Raw genomic sequence first — 6,986 nt, 5'->3', positions numbered from 1 at the left:
TAGGCTCTCAGCAGATTTCTTAGCAAAAGCTCTGTTGGTCAGGAGAGAATAGAATGGTATATTCAAAGTGGTAAAAGAGAAAGAAAACTACCATCCAAGAATACCTTACCCAGTAAATCTACCCTTCAGAAATGAAGGAGAAATAAAGTATTTCCCAGACAAGCAAAGTTGAGGGAATTCATCACCACTAGACCTGCCTTACAAGAAATGCTTAAGAAAGTTCCTCAAAATGAAACAAAGGGATGCTAGTTACTAATATGAAAATGAATGAAAGTATGAAATTCATTTGTAAAGGTAAATACATATTTAAAACCAGGATACTCCAATACTGTTATGGTGGTCTGTTAATCATATATACCTTTAGTATAAAGGGTAAAAGTCAAAGCAGTCAGAAATAATGATAGCTCAAATAAGTTGATAGGACATGCATAATATTAAAAGATGTAAATTGCAACATGAAAAATATAAATCCTGAGGGAGGAGGGAAAAATTCTAGGGTTTTGTATGTGACTGAGGTTAAGCTGGTATCCATATAAAATAGTCTATTGTAACTATAAAATGCCTTGTGGTAACCACAAAGCAAAAAACTATAGCAGATACATTAATGATAAGGAGAAATGAATCAGAAGGCACTACAGAAAATCACCAAATAACAACTATAAACAAGAATAAAAGAAACGAACAAAGAATCTACCTAACAACCAGAAAACAATTAATAAAATGGCAAGTCAATTCTTACCTATCAATTACTATCTTGAATATAAATGCATTAAATTCTACAATCTAAAGACATAATGCACCTGAATGAGTTTAAAAAAAAAAAAAAGCATATCCAACTATATGCAGCCTACAAGGGACCCACTTTAACCTTAAGGACACAAATAGGCTGAAAGTGAAGAAGTCGAAGAAGATATCCCATGTAAATGGTAAGCAAAAAACAGTAGGGGTGGCTATACGATATCAGAGAAAATAGACTGTAAGTCAAAAACTGTCACAAGAGACTTTGAAGGTACTTATTTAATGATAAAAATCATCAAAAGGGTTTAACAATTATAAATATATATGCACTAAACATTGAAGCACCTAAACATATAAATAAAATATTATTGGATATAAAGGGAGAAATAGGTAGCAATACAGTAACAGCAGGAGACTTTATAATATCCCACTTTGACTAATACACAGATCAACAGACAGAAAATAAATAAGGAAATACTAGAATTGAACTGCACGTTGGACAAAATGAACCTAACAGATATATACAGAACCTTCCATCCAATAGCAGCAGAATATACATTCTTCTCCAGTGCACATGGAACATTCTCCAGGATAGATCATATGGTAGAACACACAAAAAAACTTAACATATTTTAAAAAGTCAAAAGCATATCAAGTATTGTTTCTAACTACAATGGTATGGAAACTATAAATCAATAATAGGAGCAATTTTGAAAAATTCACAAATATATGGATATTAAACAAATGTTCCTGAACAACCAATGATTCGAAGGAGAAATCACAAGGGAAATTCAAAAATATCTTGAGACAAATGACAACTAAAACACAATACCAAAACCTACAGGTGCAGCAAAAGCAGTTTTAAAAGGGAAATTTATAGCAATAAGTGACTACATTAAAAAGAAAAAAGCAAATAAATAGCCTAACATTATACCTCCAGGAACTAGAAAAAAAAAGGCCAAAGTTAACAGAAGGAAAGAAATCATAAAGAACAAAACAGAAATAAATCTGATGGATAGAAAAAGCATAGAAAAGTCAATAAAACTAAGAGTTGGGTTTTTTTTTTTTTTTTTTTTTAGTTAGGGGTCTCACTGTGTTGACTAGGCTGGCGTCAAACTCCCAGCCTCAAGCATTCCCCCTACCTCAGACACCCAAGTAGCTGGGATTACAGGTGTGAGCCACAGCACTTGGACAGAGTTGGGTTTTTGAACAAATAAAATAGACAAAACCTTTAGCTAGACTAAGAAAAAAAGAGAAGAGACTCAAATACATAAATCTGAGATGAAAGTGGAGACATTACAACAGATGCCTCAAAATGAAAAGAATAATAAAGGACTATTATGAATAATTATATGCTGACAAATTTGGTAACCTAAAGAAAATGCATACATGCCTAAAAAAAGAAAAACAAAAAACAAACAAAACAAAACAAAACAAAACCCCTACCAAGCACAAGGTTTAATAAGGAAGAAACAGAAATCCTAAACAGACCAATAACAAAAATATTCTAGTTAAAAACCTCCTAACAAAGAAAATCACAGGACCAGATGGCTTTACAACTGAATTTTACCGAATGTTCACAAAACTAATATCCATGTCATTTTTAATTGACAACTAATAACTGTACATATTTATAGAGTATTGCGTTTCCATATATGTATACAATGAGTAGTGATCAAATCAGGATAATTAGCATTTCCATCACCTCAAACATCCATCATTTCTTTGTGTCGAGAAAATTAAAAATCTGCTGTTCTAGCTCTTTGGAAATAAACAATAAGTTGTTGTTTGTTATAGTCACCCTATAACAAACAAATGGGAGGCATATGTTCTACTGTTCTATAGTCTAAGTGCTATAGAACAGTATTCTAAATATGTTCTAAATAAGTGCTATAGAACAGTAGAACATATTCCTCCCACTAGCTGTACTTTGTATCCATTGACCAAGCTCTGGTTCTTCCCCTTTTTCCTCTACCCTTCCCAGTATCTAGTAACCACTAGATGCTCTGATATCAACATTTTTAATCTTCCATATATGAGTGAGAACATGTAATATTTATCTTTCTGTGCCTGGCTTATTTCATTTAACATAATATCCTCCAAGCTAATCCATATTGCTGCAAATGACAGAATTTCATTCTATTTTATTGCATATACACCATATTTTCTTTATCCATTCATCGTTTATGGAAAATTAAGTTGATTCCACATCTTAGCTGTTGTGAATAATGCTGCAATAAACATGAGAGTGCAGTAAAAAACAGGGGTGGGGGGGAAATATACTGATTTCCTTTCTTCTGGCTATATACCCAGTAGTGAGATTGCTGGATGGTATGGTAGTTCTATTTTCAGTTTTATGAGAAACTACCAGTCTGTAAGCACTCCCCTTCCTCCACATCCTCACCAACATGTGTTACTTTTGTCTTTTTGGTAATAGCCATTCTAACTGGGGGAAAATGATATTTCACTGTAGTTTTGATTTGCATTTCCCTGATGATTAGTAATATTAAGCTTTTTTAAAATATATTCAGCCATTTATATGTCTCACTGCAGCCCAGACCTCTCTGGCTCAAGCAACCCTCCTGCTTTGGCCTCCTAAAGTGCTGGGATTACAGGCATGAGCCATAGCACCTGACCAGAATTTTGGGACACATGTCTGCCAGCACAAGCTTGACAACCTTTCAATACATAAGACTTTTCTGATGAGATTGGTGGTGCTATTAATGAATGTTGTTTTAATTTTGTATAATGAAATGTGTCAATACTTGAAAGATTTGCATAACTGGATAAGCCAATATTCTGCACCAAAAGACAGTGATAAGAAAGTGAATGGGTAAGCCACAGGCTGGGAAAAAGGTGCAAATATATATATTTGAGAAAGGACTATTATCCAAAATAAAAATACGACTCAATAATAAAGAGACATCAGGGTGCAGTGGCTCACACCAGTAATCTCAGGACCTGGGAGTCTAGGGCGGGATGATAGCATGAGCCCAGCAGTTTGAGCTGCAGTGAGCTATGATGGTGCCACTGCACACTAACCTGGGTGGCAAAATAATATCCCAACTCAAAAATAGAGGAAAGAAAAAAAGACAACACAGTTTAAAATGGGCAAAAGATTTAAACCAATATTTCATAAAGATATGAGAATGCTATGAACACACAAATAAATGCTCAAAATCATTAGTCAAAGATATATTACTATAAATATATCAGAATGTCTAAAATAAAAAGATTGGCAACACCAACGTCAGTGAGGTGATGGAACACTGAAACTCTTACACACTGTACTATACTAAGCCATGTTGAAAAATGTGAGAGTAGTGGTTGCCTTTTGAGGGATGGATAGGTGGAGACTTTCTGGGAAGGAATGAGAGTGAACTTTCTGGGAAAATATAAATATTCTGTATCTTGACAGGAGTTTGGATTATATAAGTTTATGCATTTGTCAAAATTCACTGAATGGTATACTTAAGATTGTGCCTCGAGGCTGGGCATGGTGGCTCATGCCAGTAATCTAAGCTACTTGGGAGGCTAAGGTGGGAGGATAACTTGAGGCCAGGAGTTTGAGACCAGCCTGGGCAAAATTGTGAGACCCTGTCTCTACAAAAAATTTTTTAAGAATTAGCTAGGCCTAGTGGCCTGCACCTATAGACACAGCTACTTGGGAGGCTGAGGTGGGAAGATTACTTCAGCCTGGGAAGTTGAGGCTTCATTGAGCCATGATAGCACCACTGCACTCTAGCCTGGGTGACAGAGATCTGTCTCCAAAAATAAATAAATAAATAAATAAATAAATAAATAAACAAACAAATAAATGAAATAGAGATTGTGCATCTACTATATGTAAAATCTTACCAAGAAAAACTCATATACATGACATTAAACTCTAAAAAATGATATGCATGCTGAAGTATTGAATGAAGTATGTTGATGTCTACAACTTGCCTTGAAATGCTTCAAAAAAAAAAGATGGATTAATGGATGGACAGAGGGATCAAAAAACAGGTGGCTGAATAAATGTATAATAAAGCAAATTAATTGCTGATTTTAGAATCTAGATGGTGGTGGCTGGGTGTGGTGGCTCACGCCTGTAATCCCAGCACTTTGAGAGGCCAAGGTGGGCAGATCACATGACGCCAGGAGTTCAAGATCAGCCTGGCCAACATGGTGAAACTCCATCTCTACTAAAAATACAAAAATTAGCTGGATGTGGTGGTGCACTGTGCACATAATCTCAGTTAGGCGGGAGGCTGAAGCATGAGAATCGGTTGAACCCAAGAGACAGAGGTTTACAGTGAGCTGAGATCCCCCCATTGCTCTCCAGCCTGGGCAACAGAGGGAAACTCTGTCTCAAAAAAAAAAACCAATAAGACAGTGGATATATGCAAATGTGTTGTTTCTGATTATTTCAATTATTCAGTATATTTAATAATATTTATAATAAAATGTTGGGAAAACTATTCACCAAAAAACTAAACTAAAGAAACCTACCTGCCCGTGGACGCCACAAAGGAAGCATCCTCAAAGTATCTCTTCTCCCTGCCTTTATGTCTAAGTTAGAGTCTCCTAAAGAGCTCAAACAACTGAGGAAGATCTTCATTGGAGGGTTGAGCTTTGAAACAACCAGTGAGAGCCTGAGGAGCCATTTTGAGCAATGGGGAACGCTCACCGACTGGGTGGTAATGAGAGATCCAAACACCAAGCGCTACAGGGCCTGTGGGTTTGTCATGTATGCCACTCTGGAGGTGGATGCAGCCATGAATGCAAGGCCACACAATGTAGATGGAAGAGTTGTAGAACCTCAGGCCTGTAATCCCAGCACTTTGGGAGGCCGAGAGGCGGACCACGAGGTCAGGAGATGGAGACCATCCTGGCTAACACGGTGAAACCCCGTCTCTATGAAAAATACAAAAAATTAGCTGGGCGTGGTGGCAGGCGCCTGTACTTGCAGCTACTCGGGAGGCTGAGGCAGGAGAATGGTGTGAACCCGGGAGGCGGAGTTTGCAGTGAGCTAAGATTGCACCACTGCACTCCAGCCTGGGGGACAGAGTGAGACTCCATCTCAAAAAAAAAAAAAGAGTTGTAGAACCAAAGAGAGTTGCCTCAAGAGAAGATTCTCAAAGACCAGGTGCCCACTTAACTGTGAAAAATATATTTGTTGGTGGCATTAAAGAAGATACTAAAGAACATCACCTAAGAGATCATTTTGAACAGTATGGAAAAAATTGAAGTGATTGAAATCATGACTGACAGAGGCATTGGCAAAGAAGGGGGCTTTGCCTTTGTAACCTTTGACAACCATGACTCTGTGGATAAGATTGTCATTCAGAAATAGCATACTGTGAATGGCCACAACTGTGAAGCTAGGAAAACCCTGTCAAAGCAAGAGTGATTCTGGAAACTTTGGTGGTGGTCTTGGAGGTGGTTTCAGCGGGCATGACAACTTTGGTCATGGAGGAAACGTCCACGGTCGTGGTGACTTTGGTGGCAGTCATGGTGGTGGTGAATACGGTGGCAGTGGGGATGACTACAGTGGATTTAGTAATGATGGAAGCAATTTTGGAGGTGGTGGAAGCTACAGTGATTTTGACAATTACAACAATTAGTCTCCAAATTTTGGACCCCTGAAGGGAGGAAACTTTGGAGGCAGAAGCTCTGTCCCCTATGGTGGTGGAGGCCAGTACTTTGCCAAACCACAAAACCAAGGTGGCTATGGTGGTTCCAGTTGCAGCAGTAGCTATGGCAGTGGCAGAAGATTTTAATTAGGAAACAAAGCTTAGCAGAAGAGGAGAGCCACAGAAGTGACAGGAAAGCTACAGGTTACAAGAGATTTGTGAACTCAGCCAAGCACAGCTGGCCAAGCAGCCCAGCTGCTACAAAGCAGACATGTTTTAGACAAACACTCATGTATATGGGCAAAAAACTCGAGGACTGCATTTGTGACTAATTGTGTAACAGGTTATTTTAGTTTCTGTTCTGTGGAAAGTGTAAACCATTCCAACAAAGGGTTTTAATGTAGATTTTTTTTTCACCCATGCTGTTGATTGCTAAATATAATAGCCTGATTGGGATGCTGAATAAATGTCTTTTTTTTTTTTTTTAATGTGCTGTGTAAAGTTGGTCTGCTCTGAAACCATCTTGGTAAATTTCTCCAACAGTGTGAAGTTAGAGTTCCTTCAGGGTCATGCCAGGTTCTGTTTGGAATTTATATACAACCTGCTTGGGTGGAGAAACCATTGTCTTTA

At 37.6% G+C, this 6,986-nt stretch overlaps 1 pseudogene; it reads left to right on the top strand.

Moving 5' to 3' along the window:
- Nucleotides 1-5,288: 5,288 nt before the first annotated feature.
- Nucleotides 5,289-6,503, top strand: LOC112428479 (heterogeneous nuclear ribonucleoprotein A1-like; annotated as a pseudogene).
- The last annotated feature ends 483 nt before the right edge of the window (nt 6,504-6,986 follow it).

This window comes from Macaca nemestrina, chromosome 14, assembly GCF_043159975.1.
Source record: "Macaca nemestrina isolate mMacNem1 chromosome 14, mMacNem.hap1, whole genome shotgun sequence".
NCBI lineage: Eukaryota > Metazoa > Chordata > Mammalia > Primates > Cercopithecidae > Macaca > Macaca nemestrina.
This window is presented reverse-complemented; position numbering and strand designations above follow the sequence as displayed.